Genomic DNA, 15,763 nt, shown 5'->3' with positions numbered 1-15,763 from the left:
TCCAGCAGTTGACAAGAAAGTGTGAGGAACAGTGGGGGTGGGGGGGAAATAAACATGGGGAAATAGTTTTACTTTGTGTAATGACCCATCCACTCCCAGTCTTTATTCAAGCCTAAGTTAATTGTATCCAGTTTGCAAATTAATTCCAATTCAGCAGTCTCTCGTTGGAGTCTGTTTTTGAAGTTTTTTTGTTGAAGAATTGTCACTTTTAGGTCTTAATCGAGTGACCAAAGAGATTGCAGTGTTCTCCAACTGGTTTTTGAATGTTATAATTCTTGACGTCTGATTTGTGTCCATTTGTTCTTTTACGTAGAGACTGTCCAGTTTGGCCAATGTACGTGGCAGAGGGGCATTGCTGGCACAGGATGGCATATATCACATTGGTGGATGTGCAGGTGAACGAGCCTCTGATAGTGTGGCTGATGTGATTAGGCCCTGTGATGGTGTCCCCTGAATAGATATGTGGACACAGTTGGCAACGGGCTTTGTTGCAAGGATAGGTTCCTGTGTTACTGGTTCTGTTGTGTGGTGTGTGGTTGCTGGTGAGTATTTGCTTCAGGTTGGGGGGCTGTCTGTAAGCAAGGACTGGCCTGTCTCCCAAGATCTGTGAGAGTGATGGGTCGTCCTTCAGGATAGGTTGTAACTCTCGTTACAGTGTGTATGGTAACACCCATTGTTCTCTGTGTATATTAATCTCCCCACTGTATTTTCTACTGAATGCATCCGATGAAGTGAGCTGTAGCTCATGAAAGCCTATGCTCAGATAAATTTGTTAGTCTCTAATGTGCCACAAGTACTCCTTTTCTTTTTAATCCTCAGTGCACCATAGAGGAATAATCTGACATCAGAGTTATTTTAGGAAATATCCTACTATAGAAACATTATGAAATGGTAAAAATGATGGTCTTCCAAGCATGCATTTTACTGCTGTATATACCAAATGATTTGTTGTTTACTTCTGATGGATGAAGTCCAACCGAAGGCTCTCACCAAGCCATGGAAAACAAATCTCTAGCCAACACAAATAGTCTGAAGAGCATCTGGAAACCAAACCCACTGAATTTGTCACGCATTTTCACTTTCTAATCACAATTTTTTCCAAATTTTAAATGACAAATGTGTACCATAAAATGGTCTTAAAGATCCATCTAAAATGAAGTTTATTTAATAAGAAAATATATAGAAGGAATTTTCATCTTGTGATTGAATAAAAGGTTTATCTGCCTATTTTGAAACCTATTACTGAGTCTGTCTGTGATATTAATGCCCTGCATTGTAGAGCTCTCATCAAAAGAGACAATAAAATTGTTTTCTTTTTGTGAATACCTCTACTGTTTTGCAATCAAAGCTCTTTGCAATTTGTCATTATATTCACCATTTTACAATGTCACTCTTTAATAATTTTCTTTTATTCGCAGTTGTTCACTTTCTGGGAATAGTTTTTCCATTTCAAGGAGATGTCCTTCTGGCTTATTGTAGTTTTTCCGATTTCCCTCTTCGGATTTTCAGATTCATGCAGCACTATCACCTCTTCCCCTCCATTTTATCGTACACCCTTCTCCGTTATACATTTCCCCTTATTTTAGGACACATTTTTCCTGCTTCATTTTGCACTTATTTCAAATAGATTTAATATATAGTTGTCCACATTCACTTTATGGTTATGTATAACATGTGGATGGCCCTACTGTTCCATTAATTTTTAATGAACTGGCTCTTTATCCAGCATTATCTAATAAAGGTAATATCAGAATGCATTGTCATACTGCAGAGCTCTGGAAACTTTTTAATATTCTTTACTGCACAAGCATGGTTCCAGCCTCTCTCTCTCTCTCTCTCCTTCCCCCCAATACTCAGTACCTCAGCAATATTTCCATTATTTAGTCAAGAGTCTGCACATTTCACTCCTAATTCCTGGCAGATCAAATCAAGTTTCAGTTAATTGGTAGGGATATGTGAAGAAGTTCTAAAAGTTCCAGGCTACACACTGACTGACTCTATTGTTTTCATTTTCTGTTTCTCAAGAACTGACACTTGCTAATTAAATGAAAAGTAATACCAATCAACGCCTCCTGTGCCCATTCTTCAAAGTTCTAGTGTTTTCATCTCTGGCAAGATGGGCACTTTATGAGCATCTAAGAAAACAGAGTTTGTGGTTCTGCCAGTGTCCATTGTGCATCTTGTAAAATCAGACTCTGATTTGAAACAGGCAAAGTGACTTTACTGAGGAATTAGAGTAACAGCTGTGTTAGTCTGTATTCGCAAAAAGAAAAGGAGTACTTGTGGCATCTTAGAGACTAACCAATTTATTTGAGCATAAGCTTTCATGAGCTACAGCTCACTTCATCGGATGCATACTGTGGAAAGTACAGAAGATCTTTTTATACACACAAACCATGAAAAAATGGGTGTTTACCACTACAAAAGGTTTTCTCTCCCCCCACCCCCACTCTCCTTCTGGTAATAGCTTATCTAAAGTGATCACTCTCCTTACAATGTGTATGATAATCAAGGTTGGCCCTTTCCAGCACAAATCCAGGGTTGAACAAGAATGTCTGGGGGGGGGAGGAAAACAAGGGGAAATAGGTTACCTTGCATAATGACTTAGTCACTCCCAGTCTCTATTCAAGCCTAAGTTAATTGTATCCAATTTGAAATGAATTCCAATTCAACAGTCTCTCGCCAGAGTCTGGATTTGAAGTTTTTCTGTTGTAATATCGCAACTTTCATGTCTGTAATTGCATGACCAGAGAGATTGAAGTGTTCTCCGACTGGTTTATGAATGTTATAATTCTTGACATCTGATTTGTGTCCATTTATTCTTTTACGTAGAGACTGTCCAGTTTGACCAATGTCCATGGCAGAGGGGCATTGCTGGCACATGATGGCATATATCACATTGGTGGATGTGCAGGTGAACGAGCCTCTGATAGTGTGGCTGATGTGATTAGGCCCTGTGATGGTGTCCCCTGAATAGATATGTGGGCACAGTTGGCAACGGGCTTTGTTGCAAGGATAAGTTCCTGGGTTAGTGGTTCTGTTGTGTGGTATGTGGTTGCTGGTGAGTATTTGCTTCAGGTTGGGGGGCTGTCTGTAGGCAAGGACTGGCCTGTCTCCCAAGATTTGTGAGAGTGTTGGGTTATCCTTCAGGATAGGTTGTAGATCCTTAATAATGCGTTGGAGGGGTTTTAGTTGGGGGCTGAAGGTGACGGCTAGTGGCGTTCTGTTATTTTCTTTGTTAGGCCTGTCCTGTAGTAGGTGACTTCTGGGAACTCTTCTGGCTCTATTAATCTGATTCTTCACTTCTGCAGGTGGGTATTGTAGTTGTAAGAATGCTTGATAGAGATCTTGTAGGTGTTTGTCTCTGTCTGAGGGGTTGGAGCAAATGCGGTTGTATTGTAGAGCTTGGCTGTAGACAATGGATCGTGTGGTGTGGTCAGGGTGAAAGCTGGAGGCATGCAGGTAGGAATAGCGGTCAGTAGGTTTCCGGTATAGGGTGGTGTTTATGTGCCCATCGTTTATTAGCACTGTAGTGTCCAGGAAGTGGATCTCTTGTGTGGACTGGACCAGGCTGAGGTTGATGGTGGGATGGAAATTGTTGAAATCATGGTGGAATTCCTCAAGTGCTTCTTTTCCATGGGTCCAGATGATGAAGATGTCATCAATATAGCGCAAGTAGAGTAGGGGCGTTAGGGGACGAGAGCTGAGGAAGCATTGTTCTAAGTCAGCCATAAAAATGTTGGCATACAGTGGGGCCATGCAGGTACCCATAGCAGTGCCGCTGATTTGAAGGTATACTTTGTCCCCAAATGTAAAATAGTTATGGGTAAGGACAAAGTCACAAAGTTCAGCCACCAGGTTAGCCGTGAGATTATTGGGGATAGTCAGAGAACACTTCAATCTCTCTGGTCATGCGATTACAGACATGAAAGTTGCGATATTACAACAGAAAAACTTCAAATCCAGACTCCAGCGAGAGACCGTTGAATTGGAATTCATTTGCAAGTTGGATACAATTAACTTAGGCTTGAATACAGACTGGGAGTGACTAAGTCATTATGCAAGGTAACCTATTCCCCCCCCCCCACGTTCTTGTTGAACCCTGGATTTGTGCTGGGAATGGCCAACCTTGGTTATCATACACATTGTAAGGAGAGTGGTCACTTTAGATAAGCTATTACCAGCAGGAGAGTGGGGTGGGGGGAGAGAAAACCTTTTGTAGTGGTAAACACCCATTTTTTCATGGTTTGTGTGTATAAAAACATCTTCTGAATTTTCCACAGTATGCATCCGATGAAGTGAGCTGTAGCTCACAAAAGCTTATGCTCAAATAAATTGGTTAGTCTCTAAGGTGCCACAAGTACTCCTTTTCTTTTTACTGAGGAAGTAGCAGTTGAAAACCTGTACTAGCAAAAGGAATATTGGAGCCAGGGTGAACACACATTTATCCATAGTATGATTTCACTGTTTGTCCAAAAGTTCACATCCTCCTGTTATTCTGTAGGTGGTGGTTGTGCTCCTGGCAGAGGGATTCAGAGTGTTCTTTTGCATCACTGGCATCCTAACTTTCTGCCTGTGCCCTTCATTTGCCGTAATTCATTTGTGAACCATGGTGATCTTCTTGGTCAGTGTGGGCAGAGTGGATGGATTGGGGCCAAGACTTTGATGGTAATGGACATCAGGTTATTTATTCTGTTATACTAACCCATCAGCGCTTTGGTCTTGTCTTTGTTGGACTTTTTCCTCTAGAGGGAGTTAGAATCATAGAATCATAGAATATCAGGGTTGGAAGGGGCCTCAGGAGGTCATCTAGTCCAACCCCCTGCTCAAAGCAGGACCAATCCCCAATTTTTGCCTCAGATCCCTAAATGGCCCCCTCAAGGATTGAACTCACAACCCTGGGTTTAGCAGGCCAATGCTCAAACCACTGAGCTATCCCTCCTCCCAAACCTATGGAGTTCAAGAGTCTTTGGGAATAGACCAGCTCTGGTTGCTCACTATTCTTCTGATCTCTGTCTGGATAAGGTGTTGGTCAGACTAGGAGAGTCATACGTTGATGATGACGCCAATATCCTGTCCTAGACTGAAGATAGGATCCAATATATGTCCGGCTGCACGTGTAGATTCAGAGACCACCTAGGAGAATCCCATGGTTTCCATATAGGCCATAAGATCAAGTACTTCTGTATCAGAATAAATGTGTATAGAATATACAATATCGTCTCCCAACTACCCCTGCCCCAAAGAAAGTTTATAAAATGTCTTCATTTTCAGAGCAAGGGGGACAATTCTTCTTTATTATATCTATCTTCTGCCCCATTTTGAATGTCTGCATCTTAAAGTGTTTAATCAAATTGGGACTGTTGTCCCATGGGAAAAAAAAGGAAGTTTAGTCAGTGGTAAGAAGCCTGGTTTCTCCTGCTGCTTTGCGTCGTTTTCTGCTGAGAAAAGAGCCCCAATCTATTGAGTATATTGTAAAATGGGGGGGCGAGGGGGGGAGCTCCAAGGATGCGTGGAAGCCAGGTCCTTATTCTACACTGTTCCCATGGGCAGAAAGCTTAATCAATTTTAAGTCCTTTTAACTGCCTCCACGATTCCTTTTTATCATCTTAAAAAAATCATAATTAGGCATATCTGCAAGTTGACAAGATTCAAAAACCAGAGCAGTGATTTTACTGGAGGTACAAGTTGTTTCCAACTTACTCCCCAGCTGCATGTGCTCATGCTTTTCTCTGCTGCCTTCTCTCTCCTCCTCCTCCTTCCCCAGCTCTCCAATACTGTAGTCCCAGGCAGCACTAGCTTCTGGTGGCATTTGCATAATCTTGCTGTCAGGAACAGCCTACTTTGAGCTGTTTTCCTAAAGCTCTTTCAAAAAGCCCCCCCTAAGGCTACCTTCTAAAAGAGTGTTGTTATGTTGTTATATAAGTTAGTGCTTTAAAAAAAAAAAGTTTCCTGAAAATAAGAACACATGGGGCGAAGTGTTTCAAACCTGGCTTCTAATTCTGCATGCACAGTTTGCATTCACAGATGCTGTCCTTGTGTGAAAATTCATCAAGCACACAAAACTGCACACACAAGTAGGGGCTCCTTTCAGAATTTCTGCCCACACTGTTCTTGCTGAAGCCAACAGCCAATCTTTCTTTGACTCCAACAAGAGCAGGAGCCAGGTCTTCAGCACATTAAAATCAAACACGGGCCCTGGTCCTGTAAGTTTATATGTGTGGGCGGATCCCTGGGGCCGTGTGGAACAGCCCCGTTGTCCTGCCTGGGCATAAATGTCTGCAGGCAGAGATCAGCTTGCATTACTGGGAACTAAAATGGTATAGTTTAAAAATGAGCTTGTTAATAGAGCTTGCAGTATTGCTTGATCAGATCAGCTGTAATTTTTTAGAGCACATACAGACATTTATCCCCACCCTGAAACCGCTGCTCAGCTTCAATCCTCACAAGACAGGCAAAGCCAGAAATATCCAGAGCAAGGAAATGCATAACCAGAAAAAAGGGCATGCTGAGGCTTTTGGGGCAGGGAGGGATAGGAGAGAGAGGGGGAAAACCCTCTCTTGGTAAGAGTCAAAACCCTAGTGGATACACACACATATCCAAAGACGACAATAAATATCAGTGCACAGAATGTGTCCTAGACAAACAACCAAGGATTCATCCCAGTAGGAAGGATCTGCAAATCAATCCAGAAATGAATGAGATTCAACAGGAAAACTTACTCTATCCCCACAAAGGGCTAAATGCAAAAAAAGAGAGCCCCAAAGCAGCATCCTATATTAAAAGAATCCCGGGTATCAGCTAGTGCCTAATCAATCCGAAGTGACTTCATTTTTAATTTTTACATGCATAAAATAATCTTAATGAGCGTAGCTGTTCTTAAAAGCTGAAAATCAATAGCCAGCACAGTGGTGTGCAGTTGATTGTACTGCTACCCTGGCAGATGTAGCTCTGCAGCTCTGTGCTTTGTTTCTAAATCAGCTCAAATGCCATGGTACATCGCATGACTTGGGCGACACTCCTTTGAGTGTCACTGATGTTTTGGGTAGCGCTAGAGACATGGTAGGTGCTTTACAGACATTTATGCTAAGAAGGTTCATGCCATGATTAGTTTACAGTGTAAATAGGTGACGTACCAAAGGAGGAGAAAGTGAAGCAAGAAGCAAGCAAATGAGCAGCGACATTTAGCATATGGCTTGTTAGTTCCAGATGAGGGTGGTGATCTTTGTTATCAGTTTTGCTGATGCTTTGAAGAGGGAATGGCTAAGGTGCAGAGGCCTTCAGGTGACGTGTGTTTTGAGGAGTCTTGGAGAGGTGAGGGGCAAAGTGTAGAGGGTTGCAGGTGGACGGAGTCACGTGATAAGGGGATGGCAATATGAGTGGAAGGAGAACAATGGGGCAGCTGAGTGGCTTTGGTGGAATCTGAATGAGGAGACTAAAGGAGAAGCATATGGCACGGGAAGGCTGGTATATGAAGAGGGGAATGGCCTGGTCTGAGCAGTGGGGAAGAGTGATTGTGTTTTGTGGCTGCGTTTTGAATGGGTCGAAGGCAGGTATACGTATCTATTGATGTCAGTGGGACTATTCAGAGTTAAACCCATTTGTAAGTATCTTGCTGAATCAGTGAGACGACTCACGTACTTAAGGTCAGGGACCTGACTGACTGTATCAGGGCCATTCAGAGGAAAGGGTCGGCAGTTGCTGTGTGAAAACTATCAAATGACTTTGATGGACATAGTTTGGGTACAGACCAAATGATCAGGCTGTGTGTGGGTGAAGGCAGAATTCAGCCTCCTCTCCCCCACGCAAGGCCCAAGGTGCAGGTCTGCCGTTCAGACCCTTGCAGCTCTTAACACCGCCTGGATTAGTGGCTGTAGCGCCCAGTGCATCGAGGCCGCTGGATCCTCATGAGTGCAGAACCTGAGACCCTTCCTTCAGCCTGTCCCAGTTACTCGTCTCTGGCCTATGTGGAGCTGCCAAAGGCCCCCCCTAGATGATAGCCGTGGCCCTGCCTCACTCTACCCTGTGCTAGCGTGGGGTTCAAGTGTTGCAGAGGTCTTTATGCTGGTTTTCCCCACCAGAGTGAATTTCACCCTAGGGGGGAAAAAGCTGCTGCTAGGATTCGGGATTAGAGATGCATTGTTAACTAGACAGTTAATTAAATGTCAGAAATCTTGTTTAAGTTGGCTGGGTAATGGATGATATGAATAGAGACTGCACTTACCTTAAATCATATTTGCTGATGGCAGGGGGAAAAAACCCTGTTCTGGATATTGAAAGGAGTCTCCTTCATGTCTAGCTCCTGTGGCTTTTGTTTAGAAGATTTCTTTCTTCAATCACTGCAAGAGTTGACTCTTGTTTTATGTACATGTTTAGCCACTTCAAAAAAGTATGGTGTTGCCATATATGTACATATTATTTGACATGTGTCAACTGTTTACATCAGAGATCACAAAACATGAAACTGAGTTTGGAGAACTCCTTATGGTGAAGTCATGAATCTCACACCTTTAATGGATGTTAAACCTATTTGTACGCATTACCAGCATCTGTATGCAAGCCAGATGTCTCCTCTCTGCATTCTGCTTCAGCTGTCGTGTAGCACTGACTTTCCAACAGAAACTTGGCCTATTCCTTATTTAAGCATTTTACTATCAGTAAAGTACCAAAAAGGATTAAATATAACCTGGGTCAGTGTTTTGTTTTGTTTTTGTCATTGTAACCCCAGAATCAACCTAATTACTTGTTACTATCAGTCATTCAATACAAAGCCTTGTACAAATTGATAAAGCGAGTACGATAATATCCTTTGTCCAAGCCCTTTAGTACATCATCTACCACCTTAATTGCTGCTGATTCAGTGTCACATGATGTTGTAAATCTGGACTGATTTCTTTTAGCAGTGACATTTACTCACATAATGCATGATCATTAACATCTCCTTTCATCATTTTTCCAGTCATTGACCTTGGAGCAGCTGTTCCTGGTTTGTTTAGAAAAATGGTGATTACCCTTTCGTCGTGTTGTTCTACCTCTTCTTTTCAGGTTAATATTGACAACAAGAATCTCGATTGTTACAGAACGAAGTCTTGTTTGATTGGTGGGTTTATATTTCCAGTTGCACCTGAATCATTTTTGCAGTGATACAGTTCTTATGGTAACTGACCACAATTAAATTGCTCAAGTCCATGATGCTACCCATCACAAGGCTTATGGATCAGCTGCAAGAATCTGAAAGTAGTCTTCAGCATATCTCACATCTGTGACTCCCACTCATGCTTATTAATATAGAATCCGAAAATATTTGCAACTGCACTCTCAAAACTACGAATGAGGAATTCTGACCGATTTATTTTGTAAACAAGGTATAAAGCCATTTGGATTAACCATTTCACTGCTATGCAGCGTGCCAGGTGGCTGTACAGACTAAAGCAATGGCATTCACTGGGTCTTTGCTGTATTCCAGAAATCCTCTGTGCTTCACAAATCTGGCATCTCTGCTGGGTTTAAAAAATCTCTCTGTAAAAAAAGAAAAAGGTATCTTGCTGTGGCACCTCCCTGGCTGGGATGGGGCCCCTTGCCATGCCCTGTTTCCAACATGGGGTTGGCCACAGGCTCTTTGCCCTAGTAGTGGCCCCACCCTGGTGGGCCTGCTTGCTTTACTTCTGGGTGGGGTGGGGTGGGGTGGGGTGGGGGGGGGGAGCAAAAGTTCATGTTAACATAAACCCAGCCCCGCATAGGTCAATAACAAGGCAAAAATAAATCCGAGGTACCTCCTTATTTCAGGGGTGCCAGAGGAGCAGCTTTGTTGGGGTCCTTCTGGCTCGGTAGCCGAGTCAGCCCCTCCTTAACAGGCTTTCCCCTGGGGTTTGCTGTATTCCTCCATGCTGTTCCAGGAGCTTCTCTAGTCACACTCTTCTCGGGCTTTTCCACTTGTGTGCAGCAGCTTCCTCCTTTTAAAGCCGTCCTCCCTACCATACATGATTGACAGGGCTGGAGAGGAGGGGCTAGGCTACATTCGTGCTTACAGCCTCCCAAGCCCCCCCTTTCAGTGCAGGGTCTATACACCCCGTCACGCTCTCAGGTTGCAATAGGCACACCACTAAAGGGATTTACAGACTTTAAAAAAAAACCATGCAAGGAAATAAGTTACATTCAACAGACTAACACGGCTGTTACTCTGAAAATTCAACAGACCAAATCCTAGTCCCATTGAAGTCAATGGCAGTTATGCCAGTGATTTAAATAGACCAGAATTTGGGCCTGTGTTTTTTACATCAGTGGAGGCTGAAAGTCAGTAGATGAAAATGACAAGTAAAGGTGAACTCAAATCCAATTTATGGAGGGGAGCAAAGATCACAGAGTATCTGTCACATAGTTAGTATGTTGATTAGCACTCTAAGTATCTACTGGAGGGCATATAGGACTGTCTTGAAGCATGCTAGCTGAAACCTACTTTGTGCACCCTGAAGAGCTTTTGCAAATTGACCCCTCCTTGCCAAGCAAGTTTTGCAGCATAACACATTAAAAGAAAGTAGCTGAGATATTTTAGCTGGGTTCATTTGTTTCAGTTGAGGAATGCTGTGTCATAGACAGAACTGTTCAGTTCTCTGGTACGTTCAAGGCTTTTATGGTATGTTGGGTTTTTCAAAATAAATTTCTGCTTTACTCTGTTACTATGACAGCGTTTTACAGAATTGGTTAGGGGCTGATGTGTCCTACCATTTATTAACTGGAACAGGAGCTTACAGAGGACAATTTGAGAGCATTTGCATATGCTTAGATAGACCAAGAACCTTTCATTATATTTCTCTCTAAAGCGCCATTCAGACCTGCATAGCAGAATAACACCAATGAAAACATGACACCCTTATGTCAACATACCCGGACATCAATCCAGAAATTTAAGATGGTGCAAAACATAGTGGCCCACCTAGTAAGTTGATGCTTCTCAAGGGCAGCAAATGACACTAGCCCTCCCTGAGTTTTGCTGGCTGCATGTTAGTTTCCAGACTGAATTTAAAGTATTGTTTTTGACCTATGAAGCCCTAAATGGCCTGGGAGATCACCTGAGAGACCAACTCTCTCCCTGTGCCATGACAGATGTGATCATTGGAGCTGCTCAGCCTGGATCCCCCCCAACTTAAAAAAAGGGGCTGGTGGTCAAGCATTCTCCAGGGAGGTACCCTAGCCTCTGGAACGAGCTTCCCCATCTTGTGTTGAATAGCTCTGGTTTCAAGAGTGAAAGGAAATTGCAAGATTCATATACAATAGAACCTCAGAGTTCTGAACACCTTGGGGATGGAAGTTGTTCGTAACTCTGAACAAAGTATTCTCGTTATTCTTTCAAAAGTTTACAACTGAACATTGACTTAATACAGCTTTGAAATGTTACTATGCAGAAGAAAAATGCTGCTTTTAACCATCTTAATGTAAATGAAACCAGCACAGGAACAGTTTCCTTATCTTGTCACATCTTTTTTTAAAAGGTTTCCCTTTATTTTTTTTTTTAGTAGTTTACGTTTTACACAGTACTGTACTGTATTTCCTTTTTTTTGTCTCTGCTGCTGCCTGATTGCGTACCTCCATTTCCAAGTGAGGGGTGTGGTTGACTGGTCAGTTTGTAACTCTGAGGTACTACTGAATTTGTGAGGGCTGCAGTGTGTTTGTGTGTGGGTGGGTGGGGGGTAGGTGAGGACAGGTCTAATGACTGGTGGGGTGGGCTGCTTGCTTGGGAGAGCAGGGGATAAGCTGCTATTTGATTTCATTCTTCTGACTTATACCAGGGGCACATGGAGATCTGTGTGAGTGCCCCATTTTATTTGTGTACCAGTCCAAATAAACAGAGGATAAACATGTGAATAGGCAAGAAACAGAGTACAGCCCTGAGGTCCTGAAAGACCTTCCTTTTTTCCTGCTGGGATTAAAAAACAAAAGAAGAAAATATAAATGTTCCTGTCAGGTGCCCAGAGCAGAGCTGGCCCCTCACATTTGCATCAACCACTAGCACTGGTAATCCTGCCAGTTCAAAGCCTGGCCTGCTTCAGGGGAAGTGCTGGAAATCTGAACAGGAGGGGAGGTGGTGAGGGGGGGCAGGACTCTGACCTGTCATCAGGGAAGGCAGGTGGATGCTGAGGCATGGGAGTGAAGGCCAAACGTGAGTAAAGGAGGCCGGGGGTGGGCTCTGAGCAGAGGACTGGGCCATATAGTGGGGTGGGTGGAGATGTTGGCAGGACAGTGGGGAAAGTGGGTCTCAGCCAGCGCTGCTGCTGATAGCTGGGAGCCAGGAGGAAGGATGTGTGACTTTGAGCGGGAGCCTCTAGTGATGGGTAGCGGGACAGGACCGGAAGGTGGAGTCTGGGGAAAAGGCATCAAGAATTGGACCTAGCTTCACTCCTGGACCTTAACAAGGCAGGTGTCCTTGAAAGACCATGGATCTGGTGGGGATGCTGGTAACCAATGGGCTTTACTCCTGCACTGCACCTTGAGCCTGTCATTCCAGTGACTGACCTGCTGCTCACCCTTCCAGGTATATAAGACTGGGGGTTCCAGCCATATCTAGTCCCAAACCTCTTTGAAATGAGCCTTGTGCAGGTCTGGCGCTCCCAGCGAGGCAAAGGGGACATCTCCCTCCCCCCCAGTGATCTTCATGGAGCTCCAAATAGTGTCAGAAAAGCCAATGCATGTACAAAGGTACCCAATTTTAAGCAGTGGATTGGAGAGTCTTCAACCTTTATATCAATTGTAAATTGCAGCAAAATACTGCCACACAGTAGCCAAGCTTTACTTTTTTAAACTCTTAAAATCTCAGGTTTCCCAGGGATCTAACAGCCCCTGGACTCCCAGAAAGTTTGTTTTTTAAATAGCAACTTCCAGTGGCCCCAGCCTTATCCATGTGCCATCCAGGAACGGGACCTTAGTCCCATCCCCGCCTTGCAATGGTAAATTCTATGCTGCTCTCACTGCTGCATGTGGCTGGCTGGCATGGTTTGGTTAGGAACTCCCCTTCAGCAGGTAGCCACGTATCCTTTTACCCACCTGTAATGGGACATGAGATGCTTTGTTGCTGCAAACAACACATCCCAAAGAAGGGACTGACTACTGCATTTGGGGGATGGGTAGTTGCTTTCCATGGTTTTGGCTACTTTTTCTTGGTGGGAGAACTTGCCCCTTCATAAGTTTCACTGTTTAATTCAGATCCAAAATGGTTCCATAATGAGGAGAAATTCAACTAGATCAAAATCCAAGGAAACATAACTGTTCATTAAGGTCTGTTAATTAGTTGCAATTTGCAGGCTTTAAAACAAGTAAATATACTGGTTATTAGTTTAGCATTTAGCTGTCTTAGCTACAGAAAAACAACCTCAAAATAATCTTCTATTAAGCCTGGAGAGACATGTCTACCATATTTCATTCTCATATTTACACAGGCTAGAAAAAAAAATCCTGAACCAAGATTCCGTATCTCGTCACTCTGCGTGTTTTCCACTGATCCTGTATAATTGGCAAACTCCATTGTTAGGAGACTTCAGTAAATACTAAAGCATCTTTCTGGTGCCATAAGTATTCAGTCCCTTCTACTCTCCATTGAGCATGGTGAATATTTATGTTCTGCCAGTGTTCTCTCAGAGACTCAGAACTGTTCTGCGGGAGCTACATCCATCAGACCTTTTCCTTTCTTTTTCCCGTTTCGAGCCTTAAATGCTTTCAGTGATTATGGAAATGTCTCAGCAGTTCCTTCTGGTATTGCCAGACCCTCAGTCCTGGCGTAGTGCTGAGGGAGTCCTTTCTTGAGGAAGCATGTCCTCCTAGAGATGAACCCGAGGCCCTTGCTCTACTTGTTAAGCGTAGTGTGGGTTCTGGAGGACTAGTAGTGACAACAGCAAAGAACTTCTGTTTGCACTGTAGGGAAAGTAGTGCAGTCCTGTGTTAAGGAATTATTTCTCCCTCTGTTACGGGGAGATCCGAGTAGGTAGCAATCAGAAATAGAATAGCTTATGTCCACACTCTGTCTTTCTTAGAGCACAACTTTTATTTGCTATGCGCAGTAGTTGTCAACAGTGGGCCATATTGCAGCAGTAGATTTTAAGCCCAAGTCCCTGTTGAACTGAATGGAGAGTTCTGTTCAAAAACCGACAGTATTATAAACCCCAGTGATATCTGGGATATAATGTGTTTTCAGTGCATGAATAGCCAGAAATAGCTGTAACTTTGTGGTGTCTTTTGACAAACAGACTCTTTAATAGCGAACTTTGTGGTTTCTTATGGCAGGTGTGACTCCATTGATATTGAAATTGGCTATGTACCTGCATTGGGTATTTTCAAACCAAACAGTGCAAGAATAGACTTCTCAGACTCCTTTATGTTGAGGGGACATTTTCTCATTAGGGATGAAACCATAACTAATATCAACAAACCAATATTCCCATAAAGCTAGCAAAACTGATGCTTTTCATTACTAACCCGAATTGTAAAGAAAAGTTATAACTCAACTATCTGTTATAGTTTGTAAAGTCACTGTGGTAAACCTAAGGCTAATGTAAAATACATGTCTTAGCACTAATTAACCCAAAATCTTTTTAATTCTCCTCTGCTAATGAAAAAAAAATGTCGAGTACATGATTTCATAAAGAAAATATTCACAAGAGTCAATTAAATCTTTAAAGAACCTCAGTCTTGTGCTTGGGAATATAAGATTTAGAATAGTCATGTTAAATACTGAACATGCACTAGGATACTCCCAAAGCTGCTAGCTACAGACAATTCCAATTTTATTTAAATTCCTATTTTCACTTAGATATCATTGTCCTTTCCGAGTGATACAAGGTTTCACTATTGATTTTTTTTTTTTTAAGGGAATGTCAAGAGTGTCTGTAAATCTACAATCGATTTAATGTCAAAGACCAAATACCACATTACCTCTCAGGAAATCTAATTAATTGAAATAGATGCCATTTTAACATATTTATATCAAATGTTGTTAACCACTAGGCGTAACAAATCTTTTATCTATGTTTCCTACACTGATGGAAATAGTTAGTTTAGTAATTCATGGACAATATTGTCTCTCATATGGGTCTAGGATTTCTGATGGGTTTGAGTTTCCTGGTTGGGACCAATGAAATATGGATTATATTGGAACACTAAGTATTGACAGGTTTCAGAGTAGCAGCCGTGTTACTCTGCATTTGCAAAAAGAAAAGGAGGACTTGTGGCACCTTAGAGACTAATCAATTTATTTGAGCATGAGCTTTCCTGAGCTACAGCTACAGCTCACTTTCAGATGCATTCAGTGGATTCATGCTCAAATAAATGGGTTAGTCTCTAAGGTGCCACAAGTACTCCTGTTCTTTTTAAGTATTTACAGTAACTCTCTTTCCATGTTAACGTTGCAGTAGTCTTTGCTAGCCCATTTATTAAATGATATTTGCCTACAGTAAACACTTTCCCCACTTAGCAGTAAAAGCAGCAAGATAGTAATAATTAGTGAGTAGATTTGAGAGGACCAATTTTGGAGGAAAATAGTCACAAAAAGGAGAGGAGAAAAATTGTATGGAAGAATAACTGGGTCGACAGTGGCTAACTCACCATATATCCCCCTCATTCCAAAAGATGTTGCTGGGAATTGGTTTCAAGATCTGGAATAGTTAGAGTGAAAATACTGAAAATATTTTCTTTCGTGTGATGTGCATTGGGCTATTCAAAGAAAATAACCTGAAGAAGAAGATCTCCTTAGAGAGCTGCACAAGCACACTGGAAACTA

The 15,763-nt window shown here is 42.6% G+C and overlaps 1 protein-coding gene across 3 annotated transcripts in view; it reads left to right on the top strand.

Moving 5' to 3' along the window:
* FHIT (fragile histidine triad diadenosine triphosphatase) overlaps positions 1 to 15,763 on the top strand; it is a 1,103,012-nt gene that overhangs the window by 636,984 nt on the left and 450,265 nt on the right. The window lies entirely within an intron of this gene.

The sequence above is a fragment of the Eretmochelys imbricata genome, chromosome 7 (genome assembly GCF_965152235.1).
Source record: "Eretmochelys imbricata isolate rEreImb1 chromosome 7, rEreImb1.hap1, whole genome shotgun sequence".
In the NCBI taxonomy this organism is placed as follows: Eukaryota; Metazoa; Chordata; order Testudines; family Cheloniidae; genus Eretmochelys; species Eretmochelys imbricata.
The sequence above is the reverse complement of the archived record's forward strand: the minus strand, read 5'-3'. Positions and strand labels throughout refer to the sequence as shown.